The 25,382-nt window shown below is 39.9% G+C and overlaps 1 long non-coding RNA gene across 9 annotated transcripts in view; it reads left to right on the forward strand.

Moving 5' to 3' along the window:
- Nucleotides 1-12,624, forward strand: part of LOC123785505 (uncharacterized) — a 107,354-nt gene extending 94,730 nt beyond the window's left edge. For 6 of the 9 annotated variants that reach the window (XR_015726869.1, XR_015726871.1, XR_015726868.1 and 3 more), the window contains 2 exons: nt 10,851-10,969; nt 11,297-11,604. This is a non-coding gene — a long non-coding RNA (uncharacterized LOC123785505). Of the gene's footprint in view, nt 1-10,850; nt 10,970-11,296; nt 11,605-12,026 lie in introns of those variants that run through there. The other 3 variants (XR_015726867.1, XR_015726872.1, XR_006777653.2) reach the window with 2 other exon arrangements.
- Nucleotides 12,625-25,382: the final 12,758 nt, after the last annotated feature.

The following is a 25,382-nucleotide window of genomic DNA, read 5'->3' on the forward strand; positions in this document are numbered from 1 at the left end:
GCAGATGTGACAGTTAATTCTGGAAAAGCAGGCTCCAAACTTAGAGATTACTTATGGTACTCAAGATGTCTGTGGCCAAGGTACATGTCCTTTCTCTGCCCACCTTTGCTCTCTGGTGAAGAGCGAGGGAATAAGAAAATATTTAGAGACCCTAGGATGATGAGCAGAAGGAAAAAATGTGGGAGGTTTGAATACACTATTAACTAGAAACTGGTATCTAAGTATTTGAACCTCCGCTCTATGTATATTTTCTCAAGGTCGGCTCACATATTACTTAGGAATGCCTGGCATCGGTACAATAAATAGAACATCTAGCTCCCTGATGCTCGAGTGCTGAAACAACGGTTGTTCTTAGGCCAGCACATTCTCATCCTGAACGAAAGCAAATCCAAGTCTTTAAGGGATTATTAGAGGAAGGATATTATTTTCTCAGTGACTCAAAGCCAGCTGTGAGGGCCTTTAGTACAGTTTATGCTTCTTCTGCTCCCCTCTCTTCCACCTTTGGCATGTCTACAATTGGATGAAGTGCTTTTCCTGAAATGGCAATCAGTATTAAATCCATTAGCTGGAAACCAAAATGTTTCCCTAATTGTTTAAAGTCTCGTTGCGAAAAGGAAGTTTCTATTGATTGCAATATGAGGGGAAACAATCCCAAGTTCATCATTTTTTTTCCTTTTTATAAACACAGATGAGACTGACATACTCAAAGTCATCAGATTTACTTTTTTCCAAAGATTCTCATTCATCACTAGAAGTTTGTACTCTGGGTTTCTTTGTGCCTGATCATTCTTTATTTTTTGTTATTTGCTGACCACTTTCTTCTTGGGCTTGTCTTGTATGCTATGCATCTTTGCCTTGTCTTTGAATTTTTTTTTATTAATTTGTAATTATTTTTAACAGTTCTTTGAACCATTTTTCTGTCTTTTAAAAAATTAGTTGGCTGGGCCCTACGTCCAGAATACAGCACTTCTTTTCTTTAACAGACATTTCAGCTGCTCTCAAGCACCCATTGGTAGCCATTGCCCAATATTTGGAACCCCAATAATGCCTCCCCTTCGCCATGTCCCTTAGGTATGTATCCCTATTTCTTAGAATAGTGACTGACGCTTAGTGGGTGATGTTTAATGTTTCTTGAATGAATGCAAAAATTCAGGTGTTATTTTTTTTTTGTTTCATCAAAAACTCATTTTGACCAAAGAAGTTGACCCCCCCCGCCCACCGCCAAAAAAACCCCCCAAAACCAAAAAACAACCAAAAAACCAGTCAGAATGAGGGCTTCTGCTGTGGTTACACAGTATCTCATTTGGTTTAGGCCCTCAGCCTCTGATAAAGCTTTGCTTCTCTCCTCACTGAACCTGTAGAGTTGGACAATTTCTGAGCCAAGAGGAAAAACGTCTCTCAGTTAAAAATGCTTATAATCTGGGGCACCTGGGTGGCTTAGTTGGTTAGGCGTCTGACTCTTGATCTCAGGGTCATGATTTCAAGCCCTGCATTGGGCTCCATGCTGGGGGTGGAGCCTACTTAAAAATAATAATAAAAATAAAAAATAAAAAGCTTTCAGAAAAGGTACTTATAATCTGATATAACAAATCCCGAGAAATGTGACATTACCAACTAACATGCTCTATAACTTTCATATTTTTAAATGGGAGCTATAGACAAATTTACTAAACGTTTGTTTTGTAGACTCTGGCTTTATTATTCACATCAAAGGAAATTCCATCTCGCTTACAGAAAACTTTAAAGACTGCTAGTCCAGAACATTTTCATAGGGATAATGAAAATTAGAGATTGGCTGAAGACTGGATTTAATCAGATTGTAGTAGTAAGCTTAGCAGGCAGTATTTAATTTCTTCTTAGATCATTAGTTATGGAGCTTATCACATTGAGAAAAATCGCTGTATTTGATAACATAAAATTGAATTTCATTTGGCGAGCATGATGAAGTACAGAACAGCAAGTATGCCCTCCTTTTCCATGGTGTTGACATTCAGGTATCATCAGTTTTCTTAGTGCTTTAAATTATATGCTGGAGTGGCTGCCAAAGTACTTGAAAGGAGAATAAATAGAGATTTACTGATTCCAATTTGGCAGTAATTTTGTAGGAATGAGGATAGGCTGTTACAACATTCTAATAGTAAAACTCCAAAGGATTTTCAGTATAATCTTTATGTTTTAAACAGTGCTTAGTTGTTGAACTAAGATACCATGTGCTCTTGCAGTTGTCTTTGAGCTTTGTGCATTGGATAATCCTTTAGCATAATGAGTCCAGGGAGATGAATTAGCTATCTTTTTAGCTATTTCCTAGAAACAGTCCCTAGAAACTAGAGGAAAAATTTACTGAAAGACTGATGAAAGGTAGTTTGGTCCAATTGTGTGGTTACAGTTCCAAAGTAGGTACCTTGATTGATGCTGTGTTCTGTTTCCTTGGTGTTAGCAATGAGAATTGCTATACAGACCTTTTAGATTTGGGACACTGGGGGGCAAACAGAACAAAATGGAGAGCCACTCCCTTTGCTTTATTAGATTCAACTTATCTGGGGCTGTAGAAATTAACTTTTTAAATTTGTTTAATTATGTTCTATCTTTGTTTGTTCTACCTACCCATTGTGTGGCAATTTCCTTGAGGGCAAAGACTGTTTAGCTCAATCCATGTAACCCATAGCAGAAACCAGTAGGCTCACCAGGTTCTTACCTGATATTCTATCGGACAGGTTGTTATTTTAACTTTCCTTTTTAAAATCAAAAGGAAAAAGCAAAAAAACGACTAGATAGCAAGGTGGATTTTAAAACAGCATCAATATTTTCTTCTCAATGCTCCTAGGACAGAGACAGGATTTTTGCTTTGGGGCTGACCATTTCTGGGTCTCGGGAGGGATTCCTTTGTGAGCACTCTGAGCCATGCAAGGTGTGAATCAAGTCAAACTAAGTAAATGTATCGAGTACTTATTATGTGCTGGCACTGTTCTAAATGGCAGTAACTTGTTTAAGCCTTACAACAACACTATGATATAGGTATTAATACTAACTTCATTCTATGAATGAGAAAACTGAGGCACGAGTCACACGATTTAAGTGGTAGACTTGGGATTTGAAACCAGGAAGTCACGTTGCAGAGCATATATTAACAGACTATCTCAACTACTTCCTCATTTGTCTTGGAAGGGCTCCCAACAGTGCCAAAGGAATCCAAAGGCACCTGTTTCAGACAAGGATTTTAAATGTTACATTTTATAACATAAAATGCCATCCCATGGAAGAGGATCTATCTTTTCAGAAACTGTATGTATGTATGTATGTAACCTATTGACTGTGGTAGGCAGAATAGTGGCCACCCAAAGACGTCTGTGTCCTCATGTTGGAGCCTATAGGAATGTTGTTATGTGGCACAGGGGAATTAAAGTTGCAGATGGAATCAAGATTTCTAATGAGCTGACCTTAAAATTGGGAGATTATCCTGAATGATTTGGCTGGGCCCAATGTAATCATAAGGGTTCTTAAAAGTGGAATTGGGAGTCAGAAGAGTCCACATTAGAGTCACGAAATATGAGAAAGATTTGACCAACACCATTGCAGGCTTTACAGATGGAAGGGGTCACAAGCCTACAATTTTGGGTACCTTCCAGAACCCGGGAAGGACAAAGAAGTGGATTCTTCCTCTAGAACCTCAAGAAAGAATTGCAACCCTGCTACATTTTGATTTTTGCCCCATGAAACCCCTGCCAGACTTCTGACCTGTGAGATAATAAATTTGCATTGTTTTAAGACATTGTGGTATTTTTTTACATTGACAATAGGAAAGTAATATACTCAGTTATTTACTGTAAGTGAAAAGCTGGTAATTTCTCTGGTGGGCTGGAGATAGGACTTGTTACTGATAGGAGACCAAAAAAAAAAAAAAAAAAAAAAAATCTAAGAATCCCTATGTCAAGAAAGAGCTGACCTCAGAATTTTTTTATTAAAAAGTTAACTCTAAACCTGAGATTATGTCAGTGTTGTGTAACGTTTATGGTTTTTTGAAAGCTCCACACATGGCTATAGTTCAAGATCAAAAAAGTATAGAACATACAATGATAAGCATGTACTTGCTTTTCAATATTTGCTTCTTCAGACTCCAAGGACAGAAACAGGATTTTACTTTGTTTTTGTCTTATCACCTAGGATTTTACCCTATCCCTATGTTACCTACTTTCTTTCTGCAGAGGCCTCACTAACACCATTCCTTCCAGAAGTATTTCATGTCTATATGAGCATATGCTTATGTGTAGTCTTTTCCTCTTACATAACAGTAATATACTGGACATATTGCACCTTTGCATTGATTTCTATCTCAAATTCAGAAAAAATCTCATGGTCATGAAACATAGGCCAAATAGAACGTTAATGGACTTGGCAGGAAGAGAACTATTCATGATGATTTCCCACATTTCATAGAGGTATTCTATAAATTGAAACACATCCAGGGGAACGCAGTAGTAAAGAGTATATGGTTCGTGCAAAACAAGTACTCAAAATGTTATTTAATGAACTAATGAGTAAATTTTAGAAGACTGAATGATCAAGCTAAGATCCCATTTCCAGGTCATGAGCTTCTTGCAGAAATTCCTGGGAAAGAGAACATAAATACCCAGGATATAAGTTCTGACTGAAACTTGAACCTTCAATCTCAAAGTTTAGGTCTGATTGGCAATGGCAGAAGGTGAGGGCAAAACCAACCTGTCATTTCAAAGTTGCAGGTGTGTCTGCTTGAGCTGGAGACTTGAATACACCTTAAGCAGAAAGAGTTCTTTTGTTAGGGAAACCACAGGACTGGGGTAGTTGGTTTTATAATTACAGAGCTTTGTCCATAATTAGAAAAGTGTATGTTTGAGAGTTATGGCTCTCAGTAACTAAACTGCTCTATGTGACAGTGTTGAAAGGTGTTTATGTTCTAGCCAGAGCTGTATCTCTGAACGTGGTGCCTTTAGATAATTTCTAAATTTACCGATACAGAAATAGTCACTTACTCTTGTGAAAATATTTTGTGTGTCTTCATTTTCTCCAAATGAACTTAGTAGCTGAGCTTTCGAAAGGTTGGAGATAGGAGGATGACACCTTGCCCCGTGTCTTGAATCAGCTTAGATGAGTGATGAATTCTCTAGGGCTCTGGATGTAGCCATATTGCTTCAAGGTCTAGCTGACAATGTATAGCATAAAACTGGGGGAGGGCTTTTCATCTCACCTTTGGCTCAGAGCCCAGCACCTTTCTGGCATCAAAGGACTGGAGACAGAATCTTTGACGTGGACATTTGGTTTTTCACAATGGGCCTCATTTGCAGTGGCAGCTGGGGATTCCTTCAGGAAGCTTTGTAAGCATGGTGACACATACACACTCACACACATCATCATACATTTATGTAGTTTCTTTATGTTTCATATAAACTGAAGTGTACTAGACATAATGTTTTGCTCACTTGTACATTGTTTTTTATCTTAAGGGATTGTCTGCAAAATAAAAAGTGTTTGAGAGTTGATAATGATAAAAAATGTCAATAACGTGTACTTAGCAATTACTGTGTGCCAGGTACTACGTGCTTTATGGGTATTTACTCATTAATCTCTACAGTTGCTCAGAGAGTTTCATAGATACCTCACAGAGTAAGGAGCTTCTTGGCTGTAGACGTTTTTAAGCAGATGTTGGCAACCATCTGCTCTAAATGGAATAGTGAAGGTTCCTACTTTGGTGGGTGAGTCAGAACAGGTGATTGCCAGATCCTTTCCAAGTGTAAGTGCTTAGGATTCCACCAGATAATGATGGAGTGCAGGGGTGGGGTTTGGAGTGTTCCGTAATGTTTGGCAAGGACCAATGAAGACTTGAACTTCTCTCTTGCTTCGGGGTAGTGACTGGTGCAAGTTAGAGGTGATGAGGGCTGTTACTAATGCTGTTCTCATTGACCTGAATCAAGCTCGGAGTGGCCTTGCTCTGTCTTTGAGATTGGGTCTGTGACCATGATTAAATCAAGTTATAGAACAAACTGGAGGTCTGTAGAGGAGAAGCTCTGTCTTATTTTTTCTAAGAACTCTGAGGCTTTTTCAAGTAACAGATATGTACCCAATCTCGTATCCTTTACTTCAGCTTCATCTCTGAGCTACAACAGTGGCTTCAAATGGCAAGTTTAGGTCATCCAAATATGTTGTCATACAGTTGGTATGGCAGCACTAAATTAATGCTTGCTAAAAAACATTTTTTAAAAAAGATTTGTTTATTTATTTTAGAGAGAAGGAGAGCACGAGAAAGCATGAGGGAGAGGGAGTGAGGCAAAAGGAGAGGGAGGGAGAGTCTCAAGTAGACTCCCTGCTGAGCTTGGAGTCCAACACGGGGCTCGATCTCATGACCTTGAGAGATCATGACCTGAGCTGAAATCAAGAGTTGGACGCTTAACCGACTGAGCCAACCAGACACCCCAAAACACAATTTTATCAAAGGAGTAGGCTATTAATTTCTTCATTAATTCATCAGTGATTTATTTGTCAGGAACCATTTTTTTTTTTCAAATTTTTATTTAAAATCTAGTTAGTTAGCCTATAATGCAATATTGGTTTCAAGAGTAGAATTTAGTGATTCATCACTTACATTTAACACCCAGTGCTCATCACAACAAGTGCCCTCCTTAATACCCATCACTCATGTAGCCCATCGCCCACCCACCCCCCTCAATCGACTGTCAGTTTGTTTTCTTTCCTGAAGAGTCTCTTATGGTTTGTTTCCCTCTCCCCTTTTCTTTTTTCCCCCATTTCCATATGTTCCTCTGTCTTGTTTCTTAAATTCCACACATGAGTGAAATCATATGGCAATTGGCTTTCTCTGACTGACTTGTTTCACTTAGCGTAATACAGTGTAGCTCCAGCCACTTCATTGCAAATGGCAAGATTTCCTTCTTTTTGATGGCACAGTATTATTCCATTGTGTTCTTTATCCATTCATCAGTCGATGGACATTTGGGCTTGTCAGGAACCGTTCTAAATGCTTGAAAAATAATGATTACTCTTTGGAGGGATAAGTGCATGAAGAAACAACATAACTGAATGCTTTATCAGTGCTGCAGTGGAGATAAGAAGCAAATGTGGTGACTGAGGAGGAATGACTTCTAGTGATAGAGGCGTCACAGTGGCAGTCATGGCTCAACTGGGTTTTGAAGGATGAATTGGATTTCACCAAGCAAAGAAGAGAAAGAAGATACTCAGTTCAGGGAGGTGATAGCTCTGTGGCTTGGAACTCTGAAAGATCAGCAAACTGCAGATGGAGGGATGTTCACAGCTTTAGCAACGTGGGGGTGGGGGTGGTGGGGTGTGTTTATGCTGGAGCAGTACGTAATTGTGTGTGAAGTAGAGTAATGGAACCCCCTGACATCTGAAATAGCAAGTCATTTCTGCAGCTATAAACCAAATGTCAGTCTTCACGTACAGGCAATGAAGAGGGGGTTGTTTATTTATTTATTTTTTTGTCAGCCACATCTGCACACACAAGATAGCGATCTCCATCTGCGGTGTTATCTTTAAATAGAAATGGAACTTCCTGCTGAGGGCTCAGAGGCGTGCTTTTGGTGAGCCCCATTTACATGCTCTATGACATCTCCCTCACACAGTCTCACCACAGCTCTGTCAGTGTCTGTGGTGGTCGGAACGTTTCATTCCCACCCCAGATGGTGAGCACCTTCAGGGGAAGGATCACGCCTTAGGATTCTCTGAAGCTTGAATGGATTTGCCTTAAATGTTGACTGAATGACTGAATGAATTCCAGTCACAGGCCATCCTGGAGAACCTGTGAATAGTCTGACCTTACCTTTTGCCACTGTACTTATCCTCCTTGTCCAGGCTGCCAATGACAGCCCCTAACTCCGCCACTGTCACGTGTTAGAAAAAAACATTCATCTGGAGGCTAATGTTCTAAGTTTCCTTGTTTCAAGCTGTGGAGCAGCAGTCATTTGATTAAAAAGCCAGTGGTTAATTAAAGTGCTGAAGACTTTCTTTGGGAGGGCTTACCTCTTTTGCAGACCTTTGTAGGGTCCTCCTATCCCTGCTCTTCTCTGAGGAGCACCCCTCCCCTCACACTTCTCCAGCAGAATCTGCAGGCTTTGCATAACATCTAATTTTACCCACCTCTTTGTCCATTCCCTTAGGGCCTTGTTCTCTGAAGTTGGCTAATAGCTTAAGTCATCTGTGCCAAGGTGCTAGAGTCTGGAAATTCAAGTTGAATTTTAATAGGGACTTGGTGGAAACAGGGAATTGACCTAAAAGAGAGAGAGCATTCTGGGACTTTTGACCTTTCTCATATCAAGTACCCATCTGGACCTGGATTCAGAATTCCATTATCAGAGGCAGCTCAGAGTAACTCAAGCTCTGTTTAGGCTCTTCAAGCACAAAATAGCGAGATGATGAGCAATTCTCTGAAAGCAGATGAAGTTGAGGGTAGTAAAATGATTCCCTCTCCTCCCATCACTGCTGGGAATTTATTTAAAACAAACAAACAAACAAACATATAGCAGGAGACTAATTGTGACTGAAATAAAGGACATCAAAAGAATCTTCCTAATTAACTTAAATACTGATCGTTACCATTAGAAAATGAGTCAGCCTAAAAACACACATAATTGCAATCTTCCTGTGTTGTGGGAAGCCTAGAGATTGAAGAACGACATTATTAGCAGGAAACGACAGGCCATGGTGACATCCAACATAAGGAAGAGACGGGTTTGCCATCACTTACGGTGGTATGTGACATTTGCTTGACTGACTGCAAAGCATTTGATGCCCAGGAGGCTGGTAGTGTTCACCACACAGCCAGTGGATGAGTGGCAAGCACATATTACGATTCCTGTTTGGCAAATGGGACACTGAGGAACTAGAAATTGTAACTAAAACTAAGTGAATCATTAAAGTTTAGGGCAAACTTGTGAGAGAGACATTGGTGCCTTATTCCTCTTGCTGTGCTCTTTTCCCTCCCTTCTTGATGCTTCTTGCTGATTGCGTAGTTCTCCTATTAAAACTTTCCTTGGGGAAACAGTGTATTTTTTATGCCTTTGTGTGAATGTTTATTATCCTCCTAATTTGGGCAGTTGACTATGAACTCTGACCTCTAATAATATACAAACATTTTTTGAAGGGGCTCTCCTAACCCTAAATTCCTAAAGAGATTACAGGCATCCATAATTAGCATAAATCTGGTGGATGGGGAAGGGATGAGGGAGCACAATCTTTCCTGGTGTCCCTGACATCCCATTGCAGACCTGCCTTGTGTAAGGTAAGGTATCTAGGAACAGGTGGAGTAGCAGAGAGCAATTGAGTTTTTTCTGACGATGCAGGTGTGAAAGGCTGATTTGCTAAGTTAACCAAAAGAGATCCTTTCATGGAGTATATATTATGAGAAATTATGCGAGAAATATGCGAGAAAGATGCCCAGTTTGGGGATTATTGATTAGTAGAATTGATGTCTCAGTTCAGTCAAAATACAATAAACAAAACCAATTTGTATGTCATTACTTATTCAGATATTTCTAGTTATACGGCTTTGATAGGTGTTCTTAATCTTATTAGTGCCTTGAACTTTGGGGCAGTCTTGTGAAGTCTTTGGGTTGGTCCCTTGACAAAATAGTATTTTTATTTTTTTTTTAGGATTTATTTATTTGAGAAGGAGAGAGGGAGCACAAATGAGCAGGAGGGGCAGAGGGGGAGGAGGAGAGAATCTCAAGCAGACTCCTCGCTGAGCACAGAGCCCATCATGGGGGTCCATCTCACGACTCTGAGATCGTGACCTGAGCCAAAACTAAGAGTCAGATGCCCCTGGCATGGTATTTTTAATGCATAAAATCAAACACTTATAATTTCGAAGAAAATCAATACTACTGAAAGACATTCATCAAAATTTTTTAAAATTTGTAATATATGCTTTATTAATGAATTAAAAACAAGAACTAGTGCACAGACTTGATGATTTCATAACTTCATAGTAGTGATGAGCACAAATAATATTTTAAGGTATCTGCAACAATTATATTGTGGTATTAAAATATCTGAGATTTCTATGGAGGTGAAGTTACAATTAGCTGAATACCTGAGGCTACTAGTGACTACTGGTCCATGTTTATAGTGGAATGAAATGCTATGTTTAATTCAAGGTTGGTGAAAGGTTTGCAGCAGGCTTCTTGGCTTAACAGTCTGTCTACCTCCTTGAACTGTGTGATGCTGGAGGGAAAACACAGCAATTGAAGTACAGCTCTGAGTTCGAGTCTCCATGAAGACGTTACTTCCAGGGTGACTCAGCTATTTTAGTTAACCTTTTGGAATTTAATTTGCTTTTTTTTTTTCATTGCTTCTTTTTAAATGGGAAAATATTGACTTTTGCATGAAGTTATTGAGCAGACTAAATGGTATAATGTATATTCAACATCTAGCACAATGCCTGTCACGAAGAGGGAGCTCAGCAAATAACTCGAGCACTTTTTCCCCCATGGTCGAAGGAAAAATGAAGTACGTAAGATGCTTTGTAAAGGTTAAGTCTTGCATTAAGATCCTGATTCTGAGCAGGTTGCTGCCTGAGACAATGTACATACAGTCTCTTAGTTTCTAAAGAATTTGAGAAGGAAGATACTTTGGAAAATGTATTCCATTTTATGTATCTTTAAACCAAGCCATAAATCTAGCTGTCTAAAATTTCAAGTCTCTAAAATTCAAGCAAGTTTTCAGGAATTAGTTGTTAAAAGGTAATTAAAATTCCAGTGAAATAAGATACCATTTTAGGATTTGGAATGCTGGCTTTACTGTTTTATGGTAATATTAAGATTTTAATTGAGTTCTCATCTTCTCCCATGCAGAACCGAGAAGGGGTGACATGCCAAGCAGCTATGTAGGAGCCTGTGTGGAAGAGGACAAAACCCCAATCTGCTCATGAGTCTGAGCCACTCCCTCAAGACGAAGGTCAGAAACAAAGCAGGTACTGGACACAGTGGCCAGTTTCAGGTGCTTTGTGGACATATCTAAAACGAGTTAATTGAGAAGAAACTTCACATGATATTTTCCCCAGTGAGAACATCCTGAATTTTAGCTTCTTAAGCTGTTAAGAAGTTAATGGATTTTGGGAATTTTTATTGTTAAATATTCCAGATAGCTAATCTCTAATCATCAGATGTCATAGAATCTGGTAAAATTTATTTGAATTTTACAACTTAAAATGCTAACTTTTAAAAAATAGAACATATTGTGTGATATATAAGGCATAAGTATTCAATGTGGTGAAACTTGTTTAAATTTCTATTTTCAGATTTGGGAGGCTACAATCAAGGTCATTTGAGAAGTAGGACCCAGTGTATTACCATTACCTGCGGGTGTCCACAAAGAAATTTACAGACGTGGGAAAGGCTAGATAATGAGAATGCTCCATAAGGAGGCACTGAATTTCACCAGGGAGAAATGCATCTAAGTTGCTTCACAAACGTTAAGAAATATACCTACGTAATTGTATGTTGCATTTTCCATGGTCTTTGCTTTGTTCATTTCATGTGCAGTGATTAAAAAGAGATATTGTACATTTTATTATCTCTTATGTTGTCCAATAAATACAAACCTGGAGTGCTTTTTTTTTTCTTTTTCATTCTTCTCAGAGGTGTGGTGAACACTGAATAAGATAATAATTTTGAAATACTAATGTCTTGTCCGTTTGGGCAGCTGTAACAAAATACCACAGACTGAGTGGCTTATGGATAATAGAAATTTATTTCTCAGAGTTCTAGAGGCCAGAAGTCTGAAATCAGGGCTGGCATGTCAGGTGAGGGCTCTCTTTTGGGTTACAGATTTCTTGTATCCTCAGGAGCCCTTTTTATAAGGCACTAATCACCTTCCAAAGGCCCCACCTCCTAATACCATCACTTTTAGGGGTAAGAATTTGACGTATGAATTTTGGGAGGACACACTCTGTGAGACTGTGATTTATAAGAAATATATGTTGGGTCATTTCGATGACCAAAATATACAGGAGTCCCCCTTTTCTGCAGTTTTGCCTCCTGCAGTTTGTTACCTGAGGTCAGCCGTGGTCCAGAAGCGAATGATGCTCCTTCTGACGTGTTATCAGAAGTTCGCTGGGAGCCTAATGCTACGTCACAGCGCCTACCTCATTCCCCTCACTTCACCTCATCACGTAGGCATTTTATCATCTCGCATTATCCCAAGAAGGAAGGTGAGTACAGTACAATAAGAAATTTTGAGAGAGAGAAGCCACAGTCATGTAACTTTCATTATGGTCTATTTTTATAATTGTTCTATTCTATTATTATTGTTGTTAATCTCTTTGTGTGCCTATTTTATAAGTTAAACTTTATCATAGGTATGTATGTGTAGGAAAAAATACAGTGTGTATGGGATTCTCTGCTATCTGCAGTTTCAGGTATCCACTAGGGGGCTTGGGATGTATCCCCTCGAATAAAGGAGGACTACTGTATTTCTCATATATATTTGGTTTCTGTCAACAGTTCCTGGCTCACAGTTCCCCAAACCCTAGGCATTTCCTAAGTGTTGAGAGTGACAAAGGTGTCTTATGTTAATGAGATGACTTCTGGAAAGCACCTAAGGTTGGGGGGTACTTTCCAGGAGAACCAACCATATGATCAGGTTGGAACTCCCAGTTCCACTCCCCAGCCTTTGGGGAGGGGAGAGGCCCTCGAGGTTGAACTCATTATCGAAGGCCAGTGATTTAATCGATCCAGCCTATATAATGAATGAGGTCTTCATAAAAACCAAGAGGACAGGGTGTGGAGAGCTTCTGGGTTGGTGAACACTTGGAAGCACTGGAAAGGTGGTACCCTGGGGAGAGTATGGAAGTTTCTCCGCCTTTCCCCAAGCCTTGCCCTGGTCTGCTCTTCCATCTGTTGTTCCTGAGTTGTATCTTTTTATACTAAACCGGCAACCTAGTAAGTAAAAGTTTTCTCTAAGTTCTGTGAGCTGTTCTAGCAAATTCATTGAATCCAAGGAGTGAGACTTGGGAACCTCTGATTTACAGCCGGTCGGTCAGAAGTACAGATAACAACATGGGCTCGCAACTGGCCTCTGAAATAGCGGGAGCCATCTTGTAGGATTGAACCTTTAACCTGTGGAACCTGATGTTATCTCTGGCCAGATGGTGTCAGAATTGAGAGAATTGAGTTGAATTCTCAGAAACCTGCTGGGGGGCCAAGAATTGTTTCTTGGTGCGGCGGGGCGGGGGGGGGGGGCACCCTTCACACACATTGGAATTGAGTCCAAGAACCAAAAAGACACTCAGATACAGCAACTTGATAAACAGGATTGTCAGTGATTGTTGCTGCCATTGTGTTATAAATAGGTGTTCTCTCTTAAGAAGATGGCTTATTTTATTACATCGTAATCCAGCTGGTACATTCCAGTTGGTATTGCCTTGAATGATTCTATAAGATACTCTCTTTGCTTTCTTAAAAATAGACTTTATATTTTAGAATAATTTTAGTTTTCTAAGGAAATCGGGAAGATAGTACAGGGTACGTACCCATACGCCCTGTGCCCAGTTTCCCATCTTAACATCCTACGTTATTATAGTGTATCTGTTACAATTGATGAACTAATATGGATGCATTATTATTAAAGTCCAGAGTTTATTTAAATTGCCTTAGTTGTTATCTTATGTCCTCTTCCTGGATGTCCCAGAATCTCACCCAGGATGCCACACTGCATTTAGTTGTCATGTTTCCTTAGCCAGTTCTTGGCTATACCAGCCTCAGCTTTCCTTGTTTTTGAACACCTTGCTAGTTTTTAGGAATACTGGTCAGGCATTTTATAGAATGTTGGATTTGTGTGTTGGTTTTCCTGTAATTAGATTGGAGCTGTGGTTTGGGGGAGGAAGGTCACAGGGATAAAGTGCCATTTTTTAAATCATATTACATCAAAGGTCCATCCTATCAACATGATTTATCACTGTTGATTTTGACCTTGGTCAAAATCAATGTAAGGTAATGTAAGTTAGATTTCTTCACTGTAATTTTGATGTTAGATGTGCTTTTCATTACTGGTGTATTGTTTCTTTTAGGTCTTCTCTGCAGTGGAGTAAGGAAATGCATGTGTGTGTATACTTATACATTGTATATTGTTCATATTTATAACATCTGTAACTATTTCTGTGTGTAACCGTATGTGTCTATATTAAGCTAACCATGAGTTCATCAATTACCAAATGGGTCATACTAGCCTCTTCCCCTTGCTCTTCCATGACCTCTCACACCAACACTGAGAAATCTGGTTTCCCCTGTCTATCCATTTCTTTACTGTTCAATTATAGTACACATGTCTAGCAGTGTCAGAAGGATCATCCTTTACTCCTGTGCTCCTCTGGGAAATAACTTCATCAGTTATAGTGCTTATAAGCAGTTTGTTTTGCCTTTAGTCTTACAGACTCCACTTGTTTCTAAATTTACTTAAGTCAGCACCTTTTCTTCCTCGACTCCCTTCCATTGAGGTTGTTTCATACATTTGTAGTGCAATGAGATTTTTTTGTTATGGTCTGACTCTTTCCTGACACCTCCAAACCTAAATGATTTTTAAAAAATTTATATGCACTAAGGTTCATTCTTTGTTTTATAAAGTTCTGTGGGTTTTGACAAATGCATAATGTCCTGTATCTGCCATTACAGTATTATACAGAACAGTTCCACTGCCTGGCAAATCTCCACGTACATCACCTATTCAGTTCTCTTCTCCCTCTGAACACCTTGGCAACCATTATCTTTTTACTGTTTACTATCCAGAATGCCATACCATTGAAATCATATAGTATTGACTCTCTCTATTTTTTGAAAATTAGTAAATAAAGGTCCCACACCCACACTTGTTTTAAACAGGAGAAAAGCACACACATTTATTTAATATGTTTTATATGATTCGGGAGTCTTCATAAGGCAATGAAGAAAGGCTTGCTTGTTGTTACGTTGGTTTGATGAAGAGTGGACAGTTGTGGAGGAATAGGATAGGTTAAAGAGGATGAGGGAAGGGTAGTACACTGGGGGAAACTTAGCAGGCCTGTTTGTTAGGGTTCTTTACAGTGTTCCTTTGTCTTCAGAGATAAGTACGCTCCTTTCTTCCAGGTATAGGGAGGGCACCTTTCACATGAGGGTTTTATGACCTGAGTGACCTTCCTGCTTCTGCCATTTTCACAGAACGTCTTCACCTTAAAATATTTCGTATGCCAAGCTACCATGTTTGTAGTAGCATATCCTGAACCCCATCAGCTGCCATCACAAAATATCACAGACTCGGGGGTTTAAACAACATAAATTGATTTCCTCACAGTTCTGGAGGCTAGAAGTCTGAGATCGAGGTGTTGGCACGGTTGGTTTCTTCTAAAGCCTCTGTTCTTGGCTTGTAGATGGCCACGTTCTTGCTGTGTCCTCATATGACCTTTTCTCCATGCATATGCATTGCTGGTGTCCTTTTGTGTGTCTTCATCTCCTCTTTTTGTAAGTACACCAGTCATATTGGATTAGGGCTCAGCCTAACGACCTCATTTAACTTAATCACCTCTTTAAAGATCCTATCTCCAAATATAGTCCTGTTCTGAGGTATGGAAGATTTGGGCTTCAACATGTGGTTTGGGGGGGCGGGGAAAGTACAATTCAGCCTATAACATATGCCTTACTACCTGGTCAGAATTTCTTCTTCAGAAATGTATATTTCTTTTACTTTACTTTGAGCCTTGTCTCACCTTCTGTGGAGATGTAGTATAGAACCCTATTCCCCCCAAAATAACCTTTCATTGGTCTGATGTGAGATGATTCAATCTCTTTCTTAGCAAACTGTTTTATTCCTCTCACTTTTTTTTTTTTATTGGAGTGTAGTTGATACACAATGTTATGTTAGTTTCAGGTGTATAACATAGTGATTCAACAAGTTTAAATATTATGGTATGCTCACCACAAGTATAGCTACCATGTAACTGGAAACCTGTATCTTCCAGGCCCCTTCACCCATTTTGACCATCCTCCTACCCCACCCCCAACTCTGGCAACCATCAGTTTGCTCTCTGTGCCAAACCCATGCTTTTAAAAATATACCTTCAACCACAATTTTCTAAAGAGCACCCTGTCATTTACAGACATTTGGTGTAAAGGAATTTTAAAAATTTAAAGCACATACTATACATTTTTATGAGTCAAGACAAATAACTAGAATTATATTGCTGGTTAATTTTTCAAAACTGGCACGATAAATTTTTAGGTTAAATATGTGTTATCTCTTTTCTAGTTTAGCTTTTCTAACTGTGTTCCCCTCCCCCCCCCACCCCCAAAGAACTGAGGTTTAAAAGGAACTTAAACCTTTGGGTTGTAAAATTGATCTAAGTCAGGATTCCCAGCTTATTTGACCATCAAACACAATAGGAGGTATAATTTCCTGGCAGAGTACGAGTGAGGTGTACCTGTGTCCTTGGAATAAAGTGGACAGGAGCAAGCACCACTGGTCACTGGTGAAATCCATACTGCCAAATGCAATGGGCCGTTTTCTGTCTTATCCTCCCTGGTTTCTCAGCAACAATTGATCAGATGAACACTCGTCACTTCTGGAAACCTTTTCCTCTGTAAGCTTCGGGTCCCTGCATTCTCCTATTTTCCTTCTACTTTCCTGCCATTCCTAAAGAGTCTCTTGAGTTTCTTAAAGTTCCATCCTAGACAGCTTTCTCTTTTGTGGCTGTTGTCTCTCTAAAGTGACAGTTTCAGTCTCAATCCTTAAATAGCTCTGCATGCTTCTTAGACTCCAACTTGATCTCTCTCTTGATCTTATTCTCTGTGTGTCTGAAAGTTTTAGATACTGAATTATTCTGAAAAGTCAAGAGGCCTTATTGCCAAGGGAAGGGGCAAGTTTTAAGCTCTGTTTGTTTTCTTTCAGTGGCCTTTCAAAGTGAATTCTTGGGCCTCAATTAACTTAGATATTTCCTGCAGGAAATATCTATGCAATTCTAAGTTTTTGTCAGGAAGTTATATCCACTTATCATTGTTTTTCAACTTCCTTTTGGGCTATGAATTAGCTATAAACATGCTGAAAGGAGTCATCGGCAGTTCTGCTTCTGGCCCAAAATATTTGTTTCGGCCACTTACAGGAACTCAGTCGATGGGTCTTGGAAATATTGGTCACTTTGTGTCCTGGACAGGTGGCCTTGTCACTGCCTATTAATTCACAGCGGTTAGGTAGCCTTCCTACTAGCACAGTGTTTTCAACCTTGGCTACACATTGTGATTACACAGGAAGCTTTTTAAAAGTACTCGTATTTGGCTCCCTTAGAGACTCATGCTTGACTGACCCTGAGTGGTGCCCAAGCAGAGGTACTTTTCCAAAGATCCTTTGGAGATAGTAGCATGAGGCTAAGTCTGAGGACCGCTGACATCTGTCCTGGGATGAGCAATCGTCACCTCAGTTGAACGTGGCTTTCATTCTGCCTCGTAACTCTCGCCTGAGTGGGCATATTGCTTACACATTCAGAGCCCAATTCCTCCTCCGTAATGTAGGACAAATTGTGTCATCACCACAAAAGCTCGTTCTGAAGAGTCTATAATTTAACCTGATGTATCTAGCACTTTATAGGATCTAATAGGGGTTTAACTCCAAGTACAACCCTCTAATAAGACCATCTCATTTTTATTCCCTGGTGACATTTTTTTCTTTTAACCAATAGTGTCATTTTCTTTTGTCCTCTTTAAGTGTCAATGTATTCCCATACCAACACTTTATATCCTGTTGTTGATGATAATAGCCAGGAAAAAGCAGCAGTTCGAAAGTCAAGAAATGGGATCTCGTGTCCGTTGGGCTTTTCTCACTTAGGTCTTAATATCTTTATGTTGGGTATCCTGATAACCGTCCTCGGCTTTGATCCCCTTGCCAGTTCCTTCCTTGGTATTTTGGAACTATATTTGATATTTACATCCTCTTTCTTTAGAATTAACCCCTTGAAAATCCCTAGTTTCAATCTTGTTAAGCCTACCTTGTGGCTAGTCACACACGTGTGGGTGGTGCTGGTGATGAGGACGTGATGAGGATGGTAACAAATGCTGTTTCCAGGACCCTTTACTGCAATTACAATATGAAAAAGAGTTCATTGGCTGAAATAAGTTTTATGGATGTTTCCTCTTTTTGGTTGAATCAAGAGCTAATGCTCAGAGCCAGCCTAAAATCTGTTTTCTTAGCTATTTGTGGCAGCTCACAAGATTGATGCTTTTCCAATGAGATTATTCTGAGTTCGTGAAAAAGTCAATAACAGGCTATGACATCAAATTATTTTGAAAATGTTATGTTAGCTTTCGTTTTCAGACCAGTTTTACCTGAAACAAAGGATACTTTTTATGTTGAAATTTTAAGTGGAAACATTTCTCAGCTGTCATCAGTGTGGACATAATGCCATCTCACTACATAAAAACTGAAATACTAGATGTAAAAGTTCAAGTTAATGGGGGAAAGAAAGATATAATCGATATTGTATTCACATACTGGTGATTTACTTTGTTGTTACAAATAATGTGCTTGTCAGAAGTGTTTTAATCCATAAAGGACCATCTTGAATCCATTTGTGAAGTGTTCGATTCAAAAAGACAAAGCAATTTAACAGTAATTTATGCCTCCAAATCAAATATCATTAAAGAAAAATCAATAGCTCATCTTCAGCATAGAGAATGCCATACTTTACTCAGCAAAACACGATTCTTTTCTGTGAAAAGCTGCAGATTAAACAATTCAGTGACTTCGTAGGCTTTAGAACAACTAAATAATAACAGGGAAATGCAGGGAAAAGTGTTGTTGTTTTTTTTTTTTAAAGATAGCCAACTCATTAAACTGGGCTGTCATTTATTACTTGAAGGAAGGATGCAGATGAATTAGGGAAACACCAACAAATTGATTCTTAACATAAAGGAAACGTGAACGTATGAACATATAAATAATGCTGAAGTCTTATTTGGGAAAAAGTTTCAACTTCCTTTTCCTATACTTATTATTCTGGAAATTTGGGGGGAAGCAAAATGGTTTGTATTTTAGGGCATTTGGATAAGCTAAATCAATCTTGGTAATGAAATAATTTAAGACAGGTAGATACAGAAGGCTGATAAACTAAAAAGTGGCTGTCATGTACACGTACATTTTCTGATGACTCCTGGCAAGTCTGATGTCAAAAAACTTGTTCACACCCCGTGGGGATCTATGAGGTGCTTTTTGGCAGGAACCACTCCCCTAAATCGTCTGGTACAGAGTTCTGATTTGTTGAGTCCGGTCAGAGAGTGTTATTACCTATGAATTTACTCCCAGAACTTTTTCTGCGTTGTATTACAAATGTAACTCACTTTAAGCAAGCTCCATATAATAAAATATGGATTTATACAAAAGTTTAATAATTTGGGGATGTTCTGTCTGGGTTCTGAGAGGAAGGGTGAGAATGGCCAGGTGAAGTTCAAGATTATCAGTCCAGGCAAGCTGACATGAAATGGGCCTGAAGGGAGGTTCAGAACTGGACGCCAGGCCCACAGGCAGGAAGGACGGAGAGCACACATGTACCTTTGGTCCAACCCAAGCTCAAGATCTGGAGCAGGTGACTCAGGGATTCAGAGGTCAGGCAGTTAACCCAGGTACAGTTGGAAGGCGGCCAGGAGGGAGCGGAGACCTAGTCTCCAAAAGACGAGGATAAAGGGAGGAAGACCTAGACTTTGCAAGAACTAGAATATCAAGCAGAGACATGAAAAAGAAGGCAGTAACTAAGACTGAATACCAGGGACACGGAAAACAGGAACCAGTAGGTTGGGACCTCTGGTGCCATGGACCGTCAGTGAGAACTGTTCCACACTGACTCAGAGAGCAGTGGGTAACCAGGACACCTTAGAGTACCAGGCCTCACGCCAGGACAATGCCTGCGTCAGAGCAGTTTAATCTCTCAGTAACAGGTGTTTGAGTAGCAGAAGGGTAGGAAGTCAGACACATGATTACAGGGGTGATCTGTCTACCTTAACAAAGAAATTCAAATAATGTGGGATTTGGTTTTGTCAGAAGCAGTTCTGTCTAAGTTTCTAGGAAGAGATTTGTTGAATACAGTGTCATAATCCTTTCCCCTTTAATTTACTTGCTCAAAAATTTATTTTATTTCCTATTATGACTCATGTAACAAGCCATGCACTGGGGATATATGGATGCATATGACATGATACCTGCCTTTAGAAGCAAACAGATGGTGAATTGTTACTTAAAATATCCAGTAGTTAGTACAAAAAGGAAGATGTGCACAGGGTACTATGGGGTACAGCTTGGGAAGAGGAATCTAGGTGAGGCTTCCTGCGGTTGGGGCGGCTACAGTCTAAAGTGTAATGGGAGAGTAACATTTATTCAGGTAGAGAGGCAGGGGGGAAGGGCAGTGTAAAATGGGCCAGAACTGCCCGGGAGTGGCAGAAAATGAAGTTAGAAAGGCCGGCAGGGGTTGGATCCCAGAGGGCTTTGTGTATGAGGATAAGGAACCTCAGTGGCATCTCTTGGGTACCAGGAGCCACTGAAGAATTTTAAGCAGGAGAGTGACAAGATCAGATTCACCATTGAGACAGCTTACTCCAGGGGCAGCGAGGGACTGAGGTAAGAAGTTAACACTGGAGGAGGCCTGTTGTGGTGAGAGATGCTGAGTCCTGATCTGTGGTATTTATTTATAGAAAGAAGAGGATAGATCCACATGTAATGAAGCACCTGTTGGAGATAGGAGCTTAATTATTTTGGGATGAGAGAATGTAAGGTTTGCTGGCAAGAAGGATGCAAAGAAATAAAATTGCCAGAAGCCTTGTTTCTAGCAGAGGAGAGGCTAATTATGCTTCGGAGCAAATTTGTTTTTTTCTAGGAAACTACTGGTACAGTACCTCTCCTACTCAGATTTCTCCGGAAAGTGGAGTCCGACTGGATAAAGAAGATGTGGTCCATATATACAATGGAATATTACTCAGCCATCGGAAGGAACGATTACCCAACCTTTGCAGCAACATGGACAGGATTGGAGGAGATTATGCTAAGTGAAATAAGTCAAGTAGAGAAAGACAATTATCATATGGTTTCACTCATTTATGGAACATAAGAAATAGCAGGAAGATTGGTAGGAGAAGGAAGGGAAGAATGAAGAGGGGGTAAACAGAAGGGGGAATGAACCACAGAGACTATGGACTCTGGGAAACAAACTGAGGGCTTCAAGGGGGAGGGGAGTGGGGGATTGGGATAGGCCAGTGCTGGGTATTAAGGAGGGCACATATTGCATGGAGCGCTGGGTATTTTACACAAACAATGAATCATGGGACACTACATCAAAAACTAAGGATGTACTGTATGGTGACTAACATAACATAATAAAAAATTATTATTAAAAAAAAAAGAAGAAGAAGAAAATGGAGTCCGAGTCCTTCCGGGCAGTACCTTACTGGGAAGTGTTATTGCAAGGTACAAGAGTGAGGGAAAGGACAAGTGAAACAAAGAAGGAAGGAAAGCCAAACCAAGGAAGTGTTACCAAGTTGGAACCACTATGGAAAAACCGGTTGTTCAACCCCAAGGAAGCTTACTCGGAGCAATATGAAATTCATTTTAGGAGAAATGTTTTTTCATTAGCTCCCATCCCTGTTGGCCAGCAGTTTGCCCCACAAGGAATAACCCTGCTGCACTTCTGAGTTCGGTTCCCATGGTGTCTCTTGCTTTGTCATCAAAAGAGAAGCCCCCGTATGGGAGGCAAGAGGCAAAATTCCGGAAATGGAGCCCTGGGGGTGATTGTGAGAAGAGCCAATCTGATTTCTACTCCTCGGTCCTGAGACCGATGTATTACAGCTGTTGAGGAGACAGCATAATTTTTCAGCTGTTAGTTCAACACATACATCACATCATGGAGGTCAGTATCCCAATCCCGTACTGTGTTTGCCTTGAGCTGGTGCCTTCGCTGAGTTGTTGACAAGCCTCCCCCTGTTTTATTGGGTCAGCTACTTCTAATTCAGTGCATGGTAAGGCCAAGGGATTCTGTGGTCTTGTGTCCACTGTACACCTTCTTTGCAATGAAATGGACCCCTTGATCTAAGACAAGTATGCATGTGATACCAAATGATAGATCAGGCATTCTCTTAGTCTCAGATGGTACTTAGGAAAGACAAACTCTTCTGAAAGTAGATGTCAATTCTGGAAAGGACAAACTGCAGCACTTTAAGGTGAGGGAGTCCAAAGCAATCCACCTGCCACCAAGGGGCCGGCTGTTCTCCTGAAGCATTTTTCCACATTTGATTACTCCCTACTGAATACTCAACAGTGATTTTGGCGGCTGGCAGTTTGGATGCTCTGCAGCAACAGTAGCTAGATCAGATTTTGTGAGCGTTAATCACAGTATGGTCTTCATTCTCACCATCATGGATACTATGGTCATGTGGCTGTTACGTCAGTACTGGATTGACCAAGGAGAGAGGCTTGCTGGTGTTTACTGAGCAAGTCATCCTGAGTACCTAGTTTTCAATTGCAGTGGGTAGAGGTGGGTATCATGAAACCAAAAAATCTGCATGTCTTGGCCATCTCTGTGGGTCATCTGCATACCTCTTTACCAGTTTTGTTGTTGTTGTTATTCTTGTTCCCAATCTTCTAGTATAATTACTTTCTGACATCTAACAACCATCCAAGCCATTCATCTGCTCAGAAATCCATGTTTATTTGTATGTTGGATCACTTCTCTCCATACGAGGCAAATAACCAAACAGATTGCTTGCAGAAGTACCTACTGAGAAGATTTATCATTGCCTATTAGAAACACTCCTGAGTGTGTTACAGCAGAAGTCCATTGAACTGACTCATCTGTACCCCAGGACTGTTTTTCCTCCTCTATCATTTGTTTAGAAGGGACCAACACTTCACCATGCGACAGTATATGTAAGCTGAGGGATTGGTGTTAGTACAACAAAGGTGTGTGACATGGGAGTCTGGGCTTTTTATATAATTTACTGGTGCCTTCTGGATCTGGTCCTGAATGTATTATTTCTATTACTCTGTCAGTAAATCAACAAATTACTATGACTTGCTTTTAACAATTAAATGTCAATAACTGATTCCTGTTAAGCTGGTGTATTCATCCCTTTGACACTAGGGAGCAGGGCTTTATGGTGCCATCTTCTACTGCCAATACTATATTTCCGAGGACATCCCTCACTGAGTTTCTTAACGATATTTCTTAAAGATCTCCCTCATGCCCTACCCATGCATTCTGTGGCTCTGGTGAAGGGCTATCCTCTGTGCCCTCCTAGGAAACATAGACATGAGTTGGATTCTTACACAATAAATCCACTTGAACATTCCAGCCTGCCTGAGTCTTCTGATCCCTTTCTTAGTATTATGCTAGGAAAGTTCTACATATCTACTTCATCTACTATGGACCTATCATATCTAAGCTTCAAGAAAACATCTCAGCAGTATATTAGGACTGGCCCCCTTTGCAATAAGTTTTCTCTTGTCTGATTTTGTATCCTTGGACCAAATATGCAAATACCCTACTGGGGAGTATTTTTCCATACAGCAGAGTTTCGGGGCAACAAAGAGAGAAAGAGGGAGAACTGATACAAGAAAGTGTTATCAAGTTGGTCACCACTTCATGGGATTATCCTAGAAACCTTTTGAAATGCATCTCAGGACCATCTCTCCTGAGGAAAAGAGAGGGAAACACTTATCCATCAGTTTCACCCCCTATTTGTCAAAAGTTCACCTCCTGGAATGAATTGTCTGCACTTCTGAGTTGTAAGTGGTTTAGCATGAACAGGTTCCTGTGGTGTCTCACTTTGTGCTGTCAACAGAGAAGCTCGAGGGTGGAGGGCAAGGCGTGCATGGCATAGGACTGACACAAAGCACCGTCAGGTTGCACCTGCAAGAACTGGGTCTGAATCTGTGCAGAACTGGTTGTCATGGCAGTGGCTGGCATGAGAGACCAGTGAAGCTGAGGAGATCTGAAATGGTGCCTGAGTGATATCTGATAGAATCCCCCCAATACTATCATTCTACATGGAGCCATTCATTGCTTTTAGGATAAAACCATAAAACTGCTTAAATCTGGGGTGCCTGGGTGGCTCAGTCAGTTGAGCGTCTGCCTTTGGCTCAGGTCATGATCCTGAGGTCCCAGGATCGAGTTCCGCGTCAGGCTCCCTGCTTAGTGGAGAGTCTACTTCTCCCTCTTCTTCTGCCCTGTTCACACTCTCTCCCTCACTCTCTCTCAAATAAATAAATTTTAAAAAATTTTAAAAAACTGCTTAAATCTGAATTCTGAAGTTGAAAATTAGAACATTGAGTATTGTGTTTAATAATATAAATTGAATGTACTGTTAGGAAAACCATATCATGATGGAATTAGAGAAATAGAGGATTAGACTGAACTGGCTCTGTGTGTGTCTGTGTGTCTTTTTTTTTTTTTTTTATCAATATATTATTTTCAATAGACCTTAAAATTGGAAATCTGCAGGAGGAGCCTACAGGTCTGTCATTTGCTCCTCTTATGTTAAGGGGATGACCATGAAAGGAATTAGCCTGGGTGCTGGGCCATCTGGACTAGATTTCTGGGAAATGTAATGTGGGCTACCCAGGTACTCCAACTGCTGAATTTACAGATGAGACAGAGCCTCAGAGCAAAAGCGTGGCAGCTGACTTGGTACCAGTGAGTGCTAGCTAGAGTACATACACGGTACCAGTGAGTGCTAGCTAGAGTACATACATGTTAGTCTTCCATGGTCTATCAGAGGGGACCTCAAACTTTTTGCTTGCACGTCAATTAAAATAATACTGAAAAATCTATGTATTTCTCTCACATTTACAGCTAAAATATTTTACTCTAAGTTGTTCAAGATAATGTAATTTCTACCCAATTGTAAATATTAACATTAAAACAAACTATCAAATCACTGTAAGCATTTTCCAGGGGAATCAACACAACAGCAATTCAATAGCCATAACGTCTCATTTAAAAATATGGGAACAAGGTCATTTTAATGGTCAGAAATTTTATACGATTTCTTCTGTTTTTGAATTCATTTCCAGCCAACCTCCCCTGACATATTTTTAATCCAATGTAATTTTTTAATGGTTGAATGTCTTATAGTGATCACGTATACTTTGCAAAAAATATATGAATAAATTGAAATGTGAAATTAGCATTTTTCTGTGAGAGGTCTCTAAGTAATAATTTTATTCTGAATAAATGTAACTATTATTATCACTAGGACACAAAGTGCCTTATTTTATGGTTATATAATTATATTTATAAACATAAAAGCAGACGTTATAGGAAAAAAGCTCATGCAAACATACACAGTCCTATGGGACCACGAGCACAAGCCTGGCTGGCCACTTGTCCAGAT

The sequence above is a fragment of the Ursus americanus genome, chromosome 15, assembly GCF_024610735.1.
Source record: "Ursus americanus isolate L20-20 chromosome 15, mUrsAme1.1.p, whole genome shotgun sequence".
In the NCBI taxonomy this organism is placed as follows: domain Eukaryota; kingdom Metazoa; phylum Chordata; class Mammalia; order Carnivora; family Ursidae; genus Ursus; species Ursus americanus.